A 20,168-nucleotide genomic window follows, 5' to 3' on the forward strand; every position below is an offset into this window, starting at 1 on the left:
GAGTTGATGGGTGCAGCACACCAACATGGCTCAAGTATACATATGCAACAAACCTGCACGTTATGCACATGTACCCTAGAACTTAACGTATAATAAAAAAAAAATTTAAAATAAAAAAGAATATATATTAGAGCCACCCAAATGCCACCTCCAATATTGCATGACATCGCTATGCAAATAAATTATTTATTCTGTTAAATGAATTTCACCATGTCTCCTTCTTTTCCTCATCTAATTAATTTGTAATATATTTATTAAAATTTTAGTCTTAAGAGCTTATCTAGAGTTTTACCAATGTTTTCTAAAACCATCAAAATCTGCCCTCTTAAAATATACAACTACACCTCTAGCCTGTTTCTCCCTCTGGCTTTTAGAAATTTTCAGATAATATATCACTTGTGCCTTTCTACTTACTCCATTATTGTTCATCATGCATAGGCCCAAGATGCTTTCTGAGATATTAATATACTTGATACTCTGCCTTCCTTTCAAGAATAATGTAATTTACAGTCTAAATGGAACCTTTCAGAGCAAGGCCTACACACAGGAAACTGAGTTGATAGAAGCCAGAACTTGTCCTTTACAACTTAACAGGTCACTGCAGAGCTGTCAATTTTCTGCATCTCTCCTCCTCAATTGTAAGCTTCTTCAGAGCAGAAGTCATTAGTTCTTTTATTTCACCAAGTCCGTAACAAATTATCAGGCCAAACATAGGCATCTAGTTCTTATAAATAAATTCACATAACATTTCCATAAAAGCAAAATCTGATTTATATTTCCATGTTATATATTACTATATATTTAACTCAAATACTTCCTTTTGAATTCTATTATATTTTGCTAGAGAATATTAGTGCTACTTGATTTTGTAAACTTGAGCTACTTGGTAAGAATATTATAGTTACTTCTATAGCAATACCATATGACATACTCCAGAATTTAAGTCACCTCTTCATTTTGTTTCTGTTTCTGATACCAGAAAATAATTAGGATATGAAAAGAGATGGGAAGAAAAGAAATCTTCATCCTATATTTTCTTTTATGATACTATTTCTTTTCCTATTGAAGTTTCTTCTTCCCCAGTGTTATTGAGGTATAATTGACAAAAATTATATATATATTCAAAATGTACAATATGATGATTTGATGTACATTTACGTTGGGAAATAATTACAATTATTCTGCTTCAATTTGTATTTTTAGAACGAAACCTATTCCTTACAACCTCCAGAATATGCACATCTACTCAAAACTGAGTTATAGCTATCAATTTTCTCATACACCCACAGTCTTTGCATAAGAATTACATTGACATTTGGAAAACTGGTGACATCACTCAATTCCTTATCTACCTATATGTTTGGGCTGCTAATCTGTCTTCTCTTGTATAACTGTCTCTTACATCCTAAAATGACTTCTAGAATTCATTTTACATGAGTTTTCTCACTTTGTCATGCCTGTCTAAATTTTGACTTGTTTTCCACGGTGTCTTATGAAGATAATTATTCCGTTTTCTTATCCTGGAACCCACTAGACAATACCTCTCCTTTGCCAAATACAGATTTCCTTGGCTTTGGTAACAATTTAAGGCTTCGGTACACAATGTTGAAGGGTTAGTAACCTAGCTTCAGGTAAATATAATGGCAACATCATTATTTTTTTCAAACCCAGCAAAAAGAGTTCTTGCTAGAAATTTTTTAGAAACCATTTCTTCCTCTATACCAACCTTCACTAAGCCACCTCCTTCTCATTTCTAATCTTGTCAACACCCAATACAAGAACATAAAACCAAATTAAAAGAAAAAATCTGCATTTAAAAATCACAAAAAATAAAGCCACATTTTTTACTGATACATAATAATTATATGTATTTTGGGGTACATGTGATCATTTGATACAGGTATACAATGTGTAATGATCAAATCAGAGCAATTAAGCTATTCATCACCTCAAGCATTTATCATTTACTTGTGTTGGGAGCATTTCAAATCATTTTTCCTAGCTATTTTGAAATATATAATAAATTATTGACTATAGCCACGATCCTGTGCTATCAAACACTAGAAGTTATTTCTTCTATCTAATTGTATTTTTTGTGCCCATTAACCAACTTCCTTTCATCCCCTGCCCTCTATCCTCCCCAGCCTCTGGTAACCAGCATTCTACTCTCTATCTCTATGAGATCAGCTTTCATAGCTCCTACATATGAGTAAAAATATAGGATACTTGTCTATGTCTGGCTTATTTCACTTAACATAATTACTTCTAGTTCCACCCATGTTGTTGCAAATGACAGATTTTATTTTCTTTCTATGGCTGGATAGTATTTCCCTTGTGTATATAGACGTTTTCTTGATTCATGCATCTATTGACAAACACTTAGGTTGATTTCATATCTTTGCTGTTATGAATACTGCTGCAATAAACAGGAGTATGCAAATATCTCTTAGGTATATTAGATATATGCCAAGTATATATCTATAGTATATTATATAGTATATAGTATTATAGTGTGTATATATAGTATATTAGGTATATTAGATATATACCAAGCTGTGAAATTACTAAGATTACGTGGTAGTTGTACTTTTAGTTTTTGTGAGGAAACACCATATTGTTTTCCATAGTAGCTGTACTAATTTAAAGTCACACTACCAGTGTACTAGCATTCCCCATTCTCTGGATCCCCTCTAGCATCTGTTTATTTATTTTGTTTTGTTGTTGTTGTTGCTGTTGTTTTACCTTTTTGATAATGAACATTTTAACTTGGGTGAGAAGATATCTCCATGTAGTTTTGATTTGCATTTCCTGACGATTAGTAATGTTGAGCACTTTTTCCTGTCTGTTGGAACTTTGTATGTCTTCTTTCGATAAATGTCTATTCAGAACATTTGAATTATTTGTTTTTTGATATTGAGTCCCTTATATATTCTGATTATTAATCCTTTATCAAACGGAGAGCTTGAAAATATGTTTTCTTATTTTGTAGGTTGTCTCTTCACTCTGCTGGTTCTTTCCCTTTCTGTACAGAAGCTTTTTAGCTTGATATAATCTTATTTGTCTATTTTTGCTTTCGTTGCCTGTACTTTCTGGGGTCTTACCCAAAAAAAAATCCGCCCAGACCAATGTCCTGAAACATTTCCCCAATGTTTGCTTCTAGTAGTTTCATAATTTCAGGTATTACATTTTAAGTGCTAAATGTGTTTGTTTGATTGTTTTTTTAAGAGAAACTTTTTATTTAAGATTGTAAAGATCATTAGGTCCTGATGTTGGTCTCAATTATTAATCTATTTTATATCATTAGATCATAAGCATGAAATGTCAGATAAATAAAATTGCATAATTCAGTTTGATTCAGTAGCATGATACAAGTTCATCTCATAACAATGTTCTTACACTCTTCACTTCATTCAAAATTAAACCAACAGAAACAGAAATTCAAGAACTAAAGAAATATCTACTAACATTTAGAGTGAGATTTTTCCATCACAGTCTCATTTTTCTAAAGTCTGTGAGCACAAAGGCAAGAGTTAAACCTCACTATTGGGATGAATGACAGGCAGTCTACTGGAGCCTAAAAACTGAAGTGGTGGGCTTCTCAAAGGTGAGAAAGCAAAGCATGGTCCCCAAATCTATTCCACAGGGAAAGGAAATCTGCTGGAAAACATCTGGGAAATAGTTTGCTTTCTAATTAAAGCAGAAACATTTAGGGAACTCGTTACCCATTCTAACCGCATTGCTTACATAAGCCTTGGACTTGGTAAAGGGAGGATGTGATATTTAGCTCTGTAGCAGCCACCTTGTAATTATGATGCAACAAACCTGAGAGCGAAGCCCAATGCTTTGATGATGGCAGTGCAGAAGGATGTCACGGAGCTGTTGAACCAACACTAAAACTGTTTACGTTATGTGGAATAATCAATGATTTTTTTAAAAAATAATTTAACACACTGTTTTGATATTACTATTATGCGCAGCCCAATTTTCCTAACTCATGAGAAATAGGGAATATTACCTATTAGTCAAAACCATAAGTTGTTACTCTGTCATGAAAATGATGTTAAAACAGAGTTTTAAGAATAAAACCTTCAAAAGTAAATATTTAATAAGAAATAAGCACACATGAGCGGCTTCATGACATTACATGTAAAGGGTTTAAACTTTAAAACTGCACTACACATATACTTTGCTTACATGTATCTGTGTGTGCATGTAAGGAAGGTAACTACTTTTAGAACATGTCAAAACATAAAAGGCCATAGAATAAGAAATGGTCTTAGTCATTTATCAAGGCAATTTGTTGTTTTATTCATCATCAACAACAACATACATTCAGAATGCCTCCTATAACTAAAGTTCTAAAAGTATAAACAAAGACGTATAAGCCATGATTCTTGTAACCTAGAGGTTCCTAAGCCAATTCAATCTACAGGAAGAAACTAGAGAAATAATAAAACTTATAATGAGTGCATATTTCCAAGTTATATTCAGAAAATCCTGTTTATAGTCTAGTTCCAGGAAAATATGGTCCAACCAGTTTCAGCTTTCAGAGATAAATGATAAAAATGATGAGAGTAGGTACTTATATTTGTAAAAAGAGAGCTGAATAAATGCCTGAATAAAGGAATGGCAGCTGTGTCTATAAATCCCCTTTGTCAGCTTGAGTAGGATAATATAAGATATGATTCATGTTATTTTGATATTACTATTTGTATTCAGTGAACTCAGTTTGATTCTATAAAAATTGCAGTAGGGTGTCAATTTACATTGTCCTCAAAAGTGTAGACATTATCATTTTTTAATGGTACAGGCCTCAAAATATCACTACATTTTATATGAGAGAGAGGAAAGATATAATAAAATGTAAATGTAATTTTTGTTCACAAAATTCAAACTTAAAGTTACAGCTTCAATCTATTAACCATTACTAATTAAGAGTGTTTAGAAGAAACAAACCAGACTACTATATTTAAATGTAGTCAAATATACAAGGGACAAGGTGTTGTTGAGAAATTTGACACTACTTGGCTTGCCAAATAAAACACAGGAAGCAATATTTGGGATATATTTATTCTAAAAAAAAAGAAAAAGAAAAAAAAGAAATTTATCTAAAATTCCAGTTTTGTTAGGTATCCTCTTATTTTTGTTGTTTTATAAATACGACAACTCTAAATAACAATACATTTGAGTAAAATGTTTATTCCTCTTACATTTCTTTGGTACCACTAAGTTACCAGTTTATTAAAGTAGATGTGTTCTAATAGTCAAATTATCAAACATGTACTTTCACCCTTTACTTAGGAACCAGGAATGGAATTATGTAGATGCATAAGACATGGCTCCTAATCTTAAAAGTGTTCCCTCCCTAGAATGGTGTAGGAATCACTGGACTGTTTGCTTTCCTGCTATATGCCTCACGAAGAACAAACTTGTGAGATTACTCTCACTACCTGGAGACCCATAATATTCTTTATTATAAATCGCCGTGTACTCTCATTTTCAGTTACCCTCTATTCCCATTACTCTGCAGTTGTCACTCCTCCCCTCCCCACCAACCCAGTCCCCGAAAACCTGAGAGCCCTGTGTGGACACATGTCTTGCCATGAATTTATTTATAGACTTAAAATGTTTTTTTTCCTGTCCTTGAGATTGCTCAAACTTTAACTCTAACTTTACCTTTAGTTGATCAAGATGTTCCATTTATAGAAATTTAATTTGTTGCACTTATGTTTTCTCCATATTTCCCTTTTAAGATCTGCCAAACAACCACTTAGACTACTTCTCTCACCAGACATTCACAACTGCCAACTAACTCTTTCTCTCTCACACTTTCACAGGTGGAAAATGTCAATAGATTTCTCAAAGAAGTGTGAATCCAGAAAAATCAAGATCCCAGGAAAAAAAGACTCAAAAAAGCAATTGATAAAGTTAAATGTTCATGCTCCTTGGACTTCATATCGGATGCTCATTTAAAAGTAAACTCTAGGAAGTAACGTTTGGAGAAGAGTGATACAGAGTAAAAAAGTATTTTAAAAACATGAGTCCTTATTTTAATGGTTTTGCACTTCATGTTATTATCTTTGTAATCACACACACACACACACACACACATTTTAAAACCCCATCTCCCTATGTTTATCAATTATAAATAGCAACTATTTTATTATACAGGTGACAGGATATTTTGTGGCCCTTTCCCTGTGATGGCAAGATCCATTGAATGGTAATGCTAGGGGGATTAATGTATCCACATAGTAGCATATAACTTTTATAGAGAATAATGCTTTATATGGTATTCATTTAAATGACACAATTTATTTTGTCTCTCTAAACAAAACATGCAAATGTCTATTCTCAGTTTCCTCGTTTATTAAAATAACTAATAAAATACCACATATGTTGGTTGATTCAGTAAAATAACATATCAATGGTATTTTGTAAATTAAAATCTCTAAGTCTCAGGCAGAAAACAAAGGTATTTTTATACATTACTTAGTGTAATTTTATATGATTGTAGGAATTACAGTGAAAACTTTTATTTATCAATCAAGACATTTACATCACAAGAGAGTGGTTATTTTATCGCATTTATTTTAAGTTTTCAACAGAATTTTAAAGTTGTAAATTGAGTTTTATAAAAAAAAATTTACTACCATTATTTTATTTTATATAGTCATGTCAATTAACAATGGAGATACATTCTGAGAAATGTGTTATTTGAAAATTTCATTGTGCAAACATCATAGAATATATTTACACAAACCAAGATAGTGTATTCTACTACACAAATCTAGGATATATAGAATAGCCTATCGCTTCTAGGCTGCACACTGGTATATCATATTACTATGCTGAATACTGAAGGCAATTGTAACACAATGGTAAGTATTTGTGTAACTAATGTATTTAAACATAGAAAAGTTACAGTAAACATATAGTATTTAAAGGTAAAAATATGGTCCATCTGTATAGGACACTTACCATGAACAGAGCTTGCAGGACTAGAAGTTGCTCTGGTTGAGTCAGTGAGTGAATGGGGAGTGAATGTGAGGGCCTACGACATTATTGTGCACCACTGTAGACTTTTTAAACACTTTAGAGTTAGGATACACCAAATTTATTTTAAAAAATATTTTTTTCTTCAATAATAAATTAACCTTAGCCTACTGTAATGTTTTTACTTTATAAACTTTTAAAATTTAAAAAAGTTTTCCAATTATACCATAACACTAGCTTAAAATACAAACACATTGTACAGTTGTACAAAAATACTTTCTATCCTTATCCTGTAAGCTTTTTTATACTTTTTTCTTTGCTTTTTAAACAACTGGCATCACAGGTTTGTTTACACTGGTAACATCATAAATAATGAATTATATGTTGCACTACAACATTACAATGGGTACAATGTCATTACATAAGAATTTTTCAGTTCCCCATTATACTCTCATGGGAACACCACCATATATGTTGTCCATCATAGACTGAAACATCATTATGTATTACATGACTATATGTTATATTCCATATACTTGTTTGATATGGTTTGGCTGGGTCCCCTCCCAAGTCTCATCTTGAATTGTAACTCCCACAATTCCCATGTGTCGTAGGAGGAACCCAGTGGGAGGTGACTGAATTATGTGGTTGGGTCTTTCCTGTGCTGTTCTTGTGACAAGAATGAGACTCACAAGATCTGATGGTTTTTAAAAATGGGAGTTTCCCTGCACAAGCACTCTCTTTGCCTGCCGCCATTCACGTAAGATGTGACTTGCTCCTCCTTGCCAAGACTGTGAGGCCTCCTCAGCCATGTGGAACTGTAAGTCCATTAAACCTATTTTTCTTTCCATCCTTGGGTATGTCTTTATCAGCACTGTGAAAGTGGACTAATACAGTAAATTGGTACCAGCAGAGTAGGGCATTGCTGAAAAGGTACCTGAAAATGTGGAAGCGACTTTGGAACTGGGTAACAGGCAGAGGTTGGAAAAGTTTGGAGGGCTCAGAAGAAGACAGGAAAATTTGAGAAAATTTGGAACTCCCCAGAGACTTGTAGAATGGCTTTGACCAAAATGCTGATAATGTTATGGACAATGAAATCCAGGCTGAGGTGATCTCAGATGAAGATGAGGAACTTGTTGACAACTAGAGCAAAGATGACTCTTGTTATGTTTTAACAAAGAGACTCATAGCATTTTGCCCTTGCCCTAGAGATTTATGGTACTTTGAACTTGAGAAAGGTGATTTAAGGTATCTGTCAGAAGAAATTTCTAAGCAGCAAAGCAATCAAAAGGTGACTTGGGTGCTGTTAAAGGCATTCAGTTTTAAAAGGGAAACAGAACATAAAAGTTTGGAGAATTTGCAGCTTGACAATGTGATAGAAATGAAAATCTCATTTTCTGAGGGAAAATTCAAACCAGCTGTATATATTTCCATAAGTAATGAGGAACCAAATATTAATGCCAAAGACAAGGGGGGAAATATCTCCAGGGCATGTGAGAGGTCTTCATGGCAGTCCCTTCCAGAGGCCCAGAGGCCTAAGTGGAAAAAACTGTTTCATGGGCCAGGCCCAGGGTCCCTCTGCTGTGTACAGTCTGGGGACTTGGTGCCCTGCATCCCAGCCACTCCAGCTGTGACTAAAAGGGGCCAAGGCACAGCGTGGACCACGGCTTCAGAGGGTGCAAGCTCCAAGCCTTGGAAACTTCCACTTGGTATTGAGCCTGCAGGTGCACAGAAGTCAAGAATTGAGGTTTGGGAACCTCCATCTACATTTCAGAGGATGTATGGAAATGCCTGGATGTCGAGGCAGAAGTTTGCTGCAGGGTCGGGGCTCTCATAAAGCACCTCTGCTAGGACAGTGCAGAAGGGAAATGTGGAGTCACTAGGTGCCACCTAATGGAGCTGTGAGAAGAGGGTCACTGTCCTCCAGACCCCAGAATGGTAGATCCACCAACAGCTTGCACTGGAAAAGCTTCAAACACTCAATGCCAGCCCATGAAAGCAGCCAGGAGGGAGGTTGTACCCTGCAAAGCCACAGGGGTGGAGCTACCCAAGACCATGAGAACCTACTTCTTGCATCAGTGTCACCTAAATGTGAGACATAAAGTCAAAGGAGATCATTTTGAAGCTTTAAGATTGGACTGCCCTGCTGGGTTTCAGACTTGCATGGGGCCTGTAATCCCTTTGATTTGACCAATTTCTCCCATTTGGAAGGATTGTATTCACCCATACCCCCATTGTATCTAGGAAGTAACTAACTTGCTTTTAATTTTACATTATAGGCAGAAGGGATTTGCCTTGTCTCAGATGATACACTGGACTGTGGACTTTTGAGTTAATGCTAAAATGAGTTAAGACTTTGAGGAACTGTTGGAAATGCATGATTGGTTTTGCAATGTGAGGACACAAGATTTGGGAGGGGCCAGGGGTGGAATGATATGGTTTGGCTGTGTCCCTACCCAAATCTCATCTTGAATTGTAACTCCCACCATTCCCATGTGTCATGGGAGGAACCTAGTGGGAGGTGATTGAATAATGGGGGGCGGGGCTTTCCTGCACTGTTCTTGAGATAGGAATGAGTCTCATGAGATCTGATGGTTTTAAAATATGAAAGTTTCCCTGCACAAGGGAAACTTTACCTGCCACCATCCACATAAGATGTGACTTGCTCCTCCTTGCCTTCCGCCATGACTGTGAGGTCTCCCCAGCCATGTGGAATTGTAAGTCCATTAAACCTATTTTTCTTCCCAGTCTTGGGTATGTCTTTAACAGCACTGTGAAAACAGACTAATACACTGATATTCTATGTACCTCAATTTATAAACTTTAGAATAAAAAAAATTCTTAACTCAGAAATATGTTTATTATTGTTTTAAATTAATTCCTGGAAAATTTTTTTAGTCAGATATATTTATATTTAACATTAGTATCCAAGACCATATGAATCATATATACACATTCCCTGATATAATGTATTCGCCAATACAGGTTTATTATTAGTATCAGAATTAAAACAAATAAACCAAAAAACCATGGGAGTGATAACATCATTGATCCACTGATGAGTCATGACGATCTGGATTATAGTGACCTGATACACAACACTTCACCTTACATGTGTAGTACAGGATGAAATGGGGTGGGGCACTAACTTAATGCCCAGACTAACAGAAGCTCTTTTCTGGTTCCAGGCTTGCCAAGGGAGAGAAAGGTAACACTGAAATTTGCACAGTCAATTAAATTTAGAACTGACCAAAATCATTCCTACTTATTATTCAATCTCCATAGAAAGTAATATGTCTCCATCTATCTCAAAGATAGCAGAGAAGTGAAATTCTATCCAGTATCCAGAAAGAGAAAAAAAAAAAAAAAGCATTTGGGAACAGCTGTAATGAACATCTCATCTACAATAATATGAGTTTTTTTTTTTTTAAGATTCACTGTTTTCTGTTTGTTTACATGATCTTTTTTTCATCATGGGGGGCGGGGGGAAAGATTGTGCACTTCCCAAGGCAAAGACCATAGTATTAAATGCAAACTTTGACAAAGCTTTTCAGCTGCAACTTACTTGTTTTCCTCCAATATTTCATATTGTTAATCACTTCCTTCTTGCAGCACTTTCTTCCATTCATTTCCATAAAATGATTTCTGCTGGTTATCTCTGCTTACTTCCTGTTTGTTCTCAGTTTCCTTTATGGTTTCTTCTTTCCCCATCAACTCACAATATTGGTGTTTCTCCAGATCTTCAGAGATCTGATATCCAAAAACTTTGCTTATATTCTGTTTCTACTGACAGTGTAGTGTAATGGTCAAGGGAGCAGAGCCTACATCTAGACAGGCTGGGTTTGAATGCCAGCTCCTCCACATCTAAATACAATCTGAGCAAGTTAACTAACATCTCTGTGTCTAAGTTTCCCCACCTATAAAATAGGGATGTTAAAATAGACGCTGCCTCACTGAATTGTGATAATTTCATTAGTTAATATGTATAAAACAGAACAGTGCCTGGCATATGTGATTGTTTTATGTTAGTTATTAACTCTATCAGTATTGTTTATGACAACATCTTCACCACTACCTCTTCACTGATCATACCCAAATCCACATTTTAAGTCTGATTTCATGAGTTCCAGAGCCATATATTCAATTCCATTCTAGATATTCCCAGCAATTGAAATTCAAATTACTGACAAAAGGAAGGCACCATCTTTCTTCTGAAATCTGCCTTTCTATTTATGTTTTTGAGCTTAGGTAATCAAATCAGTAGCCACTCAGACTCCCAGGCTAGAAAATTATACAAACTAAATTTGTGAGAAATCTTCTTACTCCCGCAATTAAATTCATCCTCTCTTCACTTTCCTCACTCTTACCATGATTATTTCCTCACTTAATTTCTGCTTTGACTTCTTCATTGCTCTGCCTGCCTCCATTCCAGCTCCACCCTTCCTAACTGTGCCAGGTAGTATTACCAAGATAATCATATTAAAATTAAAACCTCATATCATGGTCTTGAGTAAATTAAGCATGGCCCACCAGCCTCTCAGATTCCCCTCTGTTTTCTAGCCTAATTTTACCACAAGCATCCAGGCTGGGTTCTCAGACCGGGAAGAACAGAGAAGAGGACAGTGCCAGCATTGAACATTGGAAAGTGAGACAAATCAGAAGTCACAATTGAAGATTCAAGCAAAGAAAAAAATAGTTTCAAGAGATGTACCAAGAGAGAATCCACAAAGCAGGAAATGAATATGAACTAAATTGTCTTCCATAACAAAATAATAGGGTAGGAAATGGCAAGTAAAATTGGAAGATTATCAAGAAATTTAGAGTTAATAAATGATATATAATGAAAGATTTTTGTGTGTGTGCTAGAAGGGAATAAAAGGAACATCTAAGGGTCCTGAGAACGCTAAATCTGTGTCTATCACTTTGTTTTTACCTCTTCTTGCCATTGTTGTATAGCTTATAGCAACAGCAATGTCAAAGTACTTTCTAAAATGCAGCATGATTGTTCTCACCTTGCATATTCTGTTCCTTGTGTATAGATGAACCCTTCTCTTTCTGTTTTCTTCACTTGACTACCTCATTATTACTCCACCTCTCTGCCGAGGCACAACTTTGTTCTAGAAGGTTTTTCAAGTCCACCTGGCTGGTCAGATTTTAATACTCTTCTTTAGGTTTCTACCTCCCCATAATTTTGTCATAATTTATTGACTTAACTCTGCAACCCTCATTCAGTTGTGAAACAGTTGAGGGAAGGAAATACAGCTTTTTTGTCCGTGCCTAGCATAAATATTATCAAACATAAATGCTCAAAGAAGTTGTGTTTAGAAATGGGAACACCAAATAAACAAATAATTAATGAGTTGATTAATAGTGGTATGGAGCTGAATCAATCTGTCCATTGTTCCTTTCTTCTAATTCCCTTTGTGAGACAGAATATGCAGGTGCCACATCCAATTTAAATTGTGGTCAGGTAGTAGACAAGTACAGGGATATCAAAATGCTATTTGGAAAAGTGAACTTCACTTCATTAGCATTGTGTTTTATGAGAAATTGAGCTAAAATGCTTTGCAAATGCTCTGACTATAATTCTAGTTTTCCTGGAGTTTGTTTCTTTCATTTAAAGAAAAGATTAATCTTATTAATCCCCATCCACTTAAATTGTAATTTCTCAGACAATATGAGCCATTAATGATTAGTTAATTCAATTCAGACTACCAGAGTAACAGGTACACTCCACAGAATGCAATGGAATACCAGCATTCTAACCTGAGAAGATAACGGGCTAAAATATGCCAAGTTCAAACAGACAAAAGCTATGAAGATAACATATTTTATAGCCTTTTGTTTGGATTAACAGAAAGTTTGATTCTTAAACCTCTGAGGAAATATGAAAAACCAATAGACCAATTAATCTTGGATTTGGCTAATAATGACAAAGAGTATTGTGAAGAATGTAACATTTTCAATATTGCATACATTCTCAAATGGAGTAGAGTCATGAATTTAAACAATAATAGCATTGTAGAATAGGCTCAATGCCATACTGTACACACTACAGGCATACACGCTAAATGGTTAGCAGGCACTATCTCCTATTCTCTCTGTCTCTCTATATTTCTGGAAAAGTATAACATGTCCTAGAACTTACTCATTCCTCGAACTTACTTATGCTTTTCATTCTAATAAACATAGATAAAACTCTACACTATATTTCATGACAAAGCTTTAGATTATTGTTTTTTCCCTATAACTGATATCATCCATATTTAGGATGATTTCTTAATATTCTGTGCATGTATATGTGTCTGAAACATCTTTCCTCAACAACAAATATTATGTATAATATTTCTAAATGATTTAGGCTGCCATGTGAGTTAGAGATTATCTTCTCCTTGGAACTTTATTCCATCCATGAACTTTTATTTACTTAAAAATTAAAGACTTGCAAAAGTGACAAAGCAATGAAATAATTTTATGAATATCCCTTAAATCAATACTTTTTTCACCTGAAACTGAAAGATTAAACACTTATAGTTGTGTTAGTTTGGGTCTGCTGAGAAGTAGATGTCAAAATAGGTTTAGTGTGTATGTATGTCACTTTCTTATTGCTGCTGGAAGAGATTACCACAAATTTAGTGACTTAAAACAACACAAACTTCTGATTTTACAGTTCCAGAGGTCAGAAGTCTGGAGCAGATCTTACTGCCTAAAATTAAAAAGGCTGTCTTCCTTTTGGAGGTTCTATGGAAGAATCCATTCCTTGCCTTTTCCAGTTTCTAGAGGCTGCCCGAATTCCTTGTTCCCTGGCTGCATCATTCCAACTTCTTCTTCCATTGTCACGTCTCCTTCTCTTCCTCTGCTTGTCATATGTCATTTCTCTGTCTCTGACCCATCTGCCTCCCTAAGAACCCATTTGAATACACTGAGCCTTCCCAGATAATCTACAATGATCTCTTTCTCCCCATATGCTTAATCTAACCACATCTGAAAAGTCCTTTTGTCATGTAAGATAACTTACTCACAAGTTCTGAGAATTAGGACATAGACATCTTTGGAGAGCTACTATTCAGCCTATCACAATCTATATAGGCTTTATTGGAGGAAGTGCTTATGTCAGTAAAAGGTAGAGAAAACACCGCAACAAAACAGTGGGGATGGCCATCAGACTGTCACATAGGTCTGACCCCTGTGAAGAAAAAGGGAGGGAAGGAGAATTGAATAGAAAAAAAAATCCGAGTATAATGCTATGCTAAGAAAATTTTGGCCAGGTCTACAGGGAGTGCTCAAACCAAAGGTGCCTGTTAAATGGGCAAATGAATAAATATGAACAGTGCTCATGCTACAACAGGCCTGCATGAGCTCCCTGCTGTGCCGTTACTGGCCAGGAGCAACATGAGGAGCAAGGTGCACAGGTCAGGGTGGATCCAGAAGGGCAGTAGCTGGGAAGCTCAGGAAATTTTGCTCCCTGCATTGTAGTGGCTATGATGCATTTTCATAGCCACTACAAGATTTCTTTCTTTATTATTTAAAAGAACTTTAAATTGTTTCTCTTCCAGCCCCTTTTTCTTATATTTACTTATTAACTAATTTTATATTACTTTTGTGTCATTTCAACAAGCACTTATGAAAGACCAAACACTGGGGGCCCAGAATTAAAATACATGATTACGATCCATAGGAAGCTAGCAGTACAGAGAAAAACATAAAAATAATTATAATCTTACCCCAGTATAAATATGCTGTAGGGTGATCACCCCTCCCAGTTTACCTAAGGAAATCTGTTTACACCTGTTTCCCAGTGCCCCATCCAGTCTGTACCCTCTTTGACTCTCAAAAGTATCCCAGATGGGATGACAATTTATATAATTGCTATAATCATGGGAGCACACACACTTAATCCAGACCAGGGGGAAGGAGTAATTATAATTTTCTAGATGAAGTGCTGACTCAGATAAAATGACATGCAAAAGCTAGCCAGAAAAGTTATTGTGGGAATATGGAGTAAGTGATGAGGGCAGCTGATGCAAGTTTCAGAAAAAGACAGTAATATTCTTAAAAGCAAATGGCCTGCAAACATAGGCAAGTATTTCAGAATAACTAGTCATCAATTACCTGTGGGGGAGAGATAAGAAATGAAGTAGAGCAAGTGAACTAGAATCAGAACATGCGAATCCTAACCCATCTTGTTATGAAGGGAATTTATTTAATTTCTTCTTGGTAGCCATTTAAATTCAAGGATAGAAATGCTGTCGCTAGTGAGAATCAAGAGAACTAAAAAGAAGTACTCGAAGTTAGAATATTATAACTTCACTCAAAGTTAAACTGAAGGAATATCTGCAAAGAATAAGAAACTTCCTAGGAAAAAAAAGGGAAAAAAAACATTATTTGCTTTTTTAAAAAATAATCAAAATAAAATAATTTAAAAATTTAAAATAATATAGAGGTCACTATTTAGAGATTAATTTTAGCTTGACAAAGTTTGAAAGGAGCAAAAAAAATGACTGACTCACCCATAAGAATAATTTCCCTAAAGCATTCATAGAATGCCTAGCTTTATACCGTACCAATTCCTACTAAATTCTCCATGAAAGTCTTTATTTGGGGGAAAAAAAAAAAAACATGTCTCAGTAAGGTGACCTTATTATAATGGTCATTATTTGCCACCAATTAGTCTGAGATATAATAATGTTCCTCAAAAAGATACTGAACCATCTTTTCTTGTATTTATTTTAGATATTATGTCCAGCTACATGTTAAAGCAATGCCTAGATTGTGATGCTACAGCCAGATTGTATCATGAAATAGAAAATAACCTAATCACACCTCAGGAATTGTTTTATAAGCAAAAGCTTTGCAGCTGTAGTTCTACAGGAGACTTTACTACATTATTAAAATAGAACGTGGTCAATATTTTATAGTCAATACAAGTCAATTCATGTCTTTCTTTAGAGTCATATAGAATATATATATTACACATTTATAGAAACAGTACACATATAACTATTTTTTACCACAGTCTCTGGCAAAAAAGAAAAAGAAAGTAATGTTACATTAGTGGCTAAATTTTACCAGTAGCTTTTATTGCGAGCAAGAAGATAAAATATAGACAGCAGTAAGCTGAACTTTTAGGAATATCATCTTTGGTAGAAATGAACAAGAAAAATCCTTTAAGGAAAGCAGTCTACACATTATTCCCTGGAGGAGGGTCATTATAGAATCAAATATTGTCCTCAACAAATTCACTCTTATATTGTTAAAATATATTTACTTTATTGTGACTAATTTAAATTCCCCTTGAATATACTTGGCTTAGTTAACTTTCATTGGTTTGCATGCAATATCTCAAAAAATTTCAGAAAATTTTTCAGCACAGCCATGGAGCAGGAAGCTGTGACTGACTGCATTTGTGAGACTTTGTCTAGAGTTAAGCCTCTAAGTAATATGGTCCTTTTATGTTTACTATTGCATCAAAAGAGTTCGTAGGTAAACAAAAACAAGGCAAGAAACATATAAATGATATTTGAATGTTACAATTGAACAAATATAAATATGCACATAGACAAACAGATATACATATAAATATATTTGACCTGGCCAGGTATGGTGTCTCATGCCTGTAATTCCAGCACTTTGGTAGGCCAAGGTGGGCGGATCACTTGAGGTCAGGAGCTTAAAACCAGCCTGGCCAATATGCTGAAATGCTGTCTCTATTAAAACTATAAAAATTAGCTGGACGTGGTGGCACATGCCAGTAATCCCAGCTACTCTGGTGGCTGAGGCACGAGCATGAGAATCACTTCACCGGGGAGGCAGAGGTTGCAGTAAGCCAAGATCCTACCACTGTGCTCCAGCCTGGGTGACAGAGTGAGACTCTGTCTCAAATATATATATAATATATTTTATATAAATATAATATATGATAAAAAATATATATTTGACCTGGTCAGACTCATCTAACTAGAAGTGATAGTAAGAGAAGTAGTATATTAGTCTCCTAGGGCTGTGGCAACAAAGTACCACCAACTGGGTAGCTTAAACAACAAACGTTTACTCTCTCACATTTTGGAGGCAAGAAGTCTGAAATCAGGCCGGGGGCGGTGGCTCAAGCCTGTAATCCCAGCACTTTGGGAGGCCGAGACGGGCGGATCACGAGGTCAGGAGATCAAGACCACCCTGGCTAACATGGTGAAACCCCGTCTCTACTAAAATACAAAAAACTAGCCGGGCGACCTGGCGGGCGCCTGTAGTCCCAGCTACTCCGGAGGCTGAGGCAGGAGAATGGCGTGAACCTAGGAGGCGGAGCTTGCAGTGAGCTGAGATCCGGCCACTGCACTCCAGCCTGGGCGACAGAGCGAGACTCCGTCTCAAAAAAAAAAAAAAAAAAAAAAAAGTCTGAAATCGTTGTGTCAGCAGGGTTGGTTCCTTCTGCTCCTTCTGAGGACTCTGAGGGAGAATCTCCATGCCCCTCTTCTAGCTTCTGGTAACCTCAGGCATTCCTTGGCTTGTAAATTACATGGCATTTTCCCTGTGTCTTGTCATCTTTTTTCTATATTTGTCTGTCTCTGCACACAAACTTCTCCTGTCTGTAAGGACACTAGTCATATTGGATTAGGCCTCACCTACATAACCTCATCTAAACCTAACCATCTGCAGACTATTTCTAAATAAGGTTACAGTCACATGTGACCTCTAACATCTTTTGGGAGGGCACAATTCAATCCATTATAGATGGAATGTCTTTTTATGGAAATATACAGGAGGACTGAGAGAGCCCATCAACAGGAAAAGGTGATTAAGTATGTTCTCTAATAATCTGCTAACCTTTAGGACAAAAACCAGCCCTCAACAATCTGATCTAGATCAGATTGGCAGTAACTATTCTCAAAAATTATTCTGTTGGAACTCCTGTTCTAGAGCAAAGTGGAAATGTTGGCTATTTACCCTCAGAGTAGTATCATTTTTCTGAAGACATCCCTGAAAAAAATTATTGTACTGGTTAAAAAATCCAGCAAGCTTTTAACTATAACTATAAACATAATAATCCCTTGAGCCCAAATGCTTTGTATTTAAAGCTTCAGTCTCATTAAAAATAATAATTTGGCTTTTATTATCTTTTCTTCCAGATTGAGCCATCTGTGTCTAGGAATGGATACCAACAAAACACTACTGATAATATGACTACAAATTATCTATGAAATGATGTCTAGATTTTTAATTTATTAGGTAATTAACCAAAATGTTCAAGTCCATCTCATAAGAAGTTACTTTGATTTGCAGCTCCATTCAATTATTTGACATATTTTTTATATTTTTTGTCTATCCTCTCTGTAGTGGGTTGAATTGTATACCCCTAAAATTGTGTACAAGCCCTTGCCCCCATCCCTGTGAACGTAACTTTATTTGAAAATATGGTCTTTGGAGATGTAATCAAGTTAAATTAAGGTCACACTGGGTTAAGGTGAGTCTCAAAGCTAATGCCTAGTATCTTCATGAGAGAAAGGAGTCAGAAATTTGGACACAGAGACACAAAGGACATTCAGGGAAGCAGGCAGAGTTTAGAGTCATGCAGCTACAAGCCAAGGAATGCCACAGACTGCCAGGAATAGTTAAAAGCTAGGAGAAAGGTATGAAGCAGTTTCTCTCTTGCAGCCTCCAGAAGGCACCAACCCTGCTAATACCTTGATTTCAGACTTCTAGCTACCTAAACTGAGAGAGAATACATTTCTGTTGTTTTAAGCCAACAAAGTAATAATTAAGCCAACAATGTAATCAACTAGCAAGGTAGTAATTTTTAAGGCAGCTGTGGGAAACTAATACACTCTCATTTTTACACATAGTCTCAGTCATTGGGGACACATTTATTCTATATACTAGTGTATAACCATTTACAAATGCCTCATATTCATGAGAAAACTTCTGTCTCCGCTTTTTTAAAAAGAAAAGGGGCTTCCATATATACAGTGCAGTTCTTGGGTAGTCTTGGCTTATAGTGAGTGATTTTGGATAGAGGTGCGGAGGAAACTCTCATTAGTTGGCAGCATTACTGTTATTATTACAATATTATAAGACAGGAGCACTTATTGAGAATGTTTATAGTGATTAAAATAAAATTTGCCACTTTTGAATGAAGGACTTTCATGATTCTAGAAAGTCTGTTTTTTTTTGTTTTGTTTTGTTTTGTTTTGTTTTGTTTTAGTAAAGACGGGGTTTCACCATGTTGGCCCGGATGGTCTCGATCTCTTGACCTTGTGTTCCACCCGCCTCGGCCTCCCAAAGTGCTGGGATTACAGGCATGAGCCACCACACCTGGCATGTCTGTACTTTTATTCTAAATGAAATCTTAGGACATCAAATTAAATTTAGTAAAAGGCTTCAAGGAGAGTACCAATGGGGATCCAGAACTCATTAATGCTCTTTACAAAGCTGACATCAGGAAAGTAGGCATACACACTAGGCGTCAACTATGTAATAATGTAGAATTAATGACACTAAATTTGAAGTAAACCCATATAGTTTAATAGGGTTTTTTACACCAGTCAGATATTTTTGTATTTTTTATATTTTCATAAACATTTTAAAGGTTTTATTGATCATGTTTCATGTTGCTTCTTTGACTTGTGAGTAGTATGGAGAGTAAAGTTTATGGAGTAATCAAGTGGCTATGACCAAAAGGCCACAAACAATTGAGTGTGTTGTGAACTTGGGTACACTCTTTGTTCCGCTTTAATTTCCAAGGACCTGACCCAGTTAGAAGGTTCCTTCTCTAAGGACTAGCCTTAAAGAAGAAACAGGAGCCTCAGAACAGCCTAGAAACAGAGAAATTAGTCAAGGGAGAGAAAATCAGCCATGGGAATAGTAAAAAAAAAAGTTCCAGGGGATTTATATATGAAAATAGTAAGGTAGAAAAGAGAGGTATGAATAATGTTGCAACTGAGAGCAGTCCTAAAAGGATTTAGTTGTACGTTTGCAATCTAAGAAGCTTTAGTATATATTAGTTGTTGGACCTGGGTAATTAAGCCTCACAAGATTAACAATTACATGCCAAGACAGTCAGGGAGAGCAAGAATGCTCAAATATTTCAAGGGTAGAAAGTGGAGAATTCTTACTATTTTAATTTTTTTACCAACTTACATTCTTAATAGCTTTTTTTTTTTTTTTTTTTTTTTTTTTTT

The sequence above is a fragment of the Rhinopithecus bieti genome, unplaced genomic scaffold (genome assembly GCF_001698545.2).
Source record: "Rhinopithecus bieti isolate Rb0 unplaced genomic scaffold, ASM169854v2 scaffold_49627, whole genome shotgun sequence".
NCBI classification, from domain to species: Eukaryota; Metazoa; Chordata; class Mammalia; order Primates; family Cercopithecidae; genus Rhinopithecus; species Rhinopithecus bieti.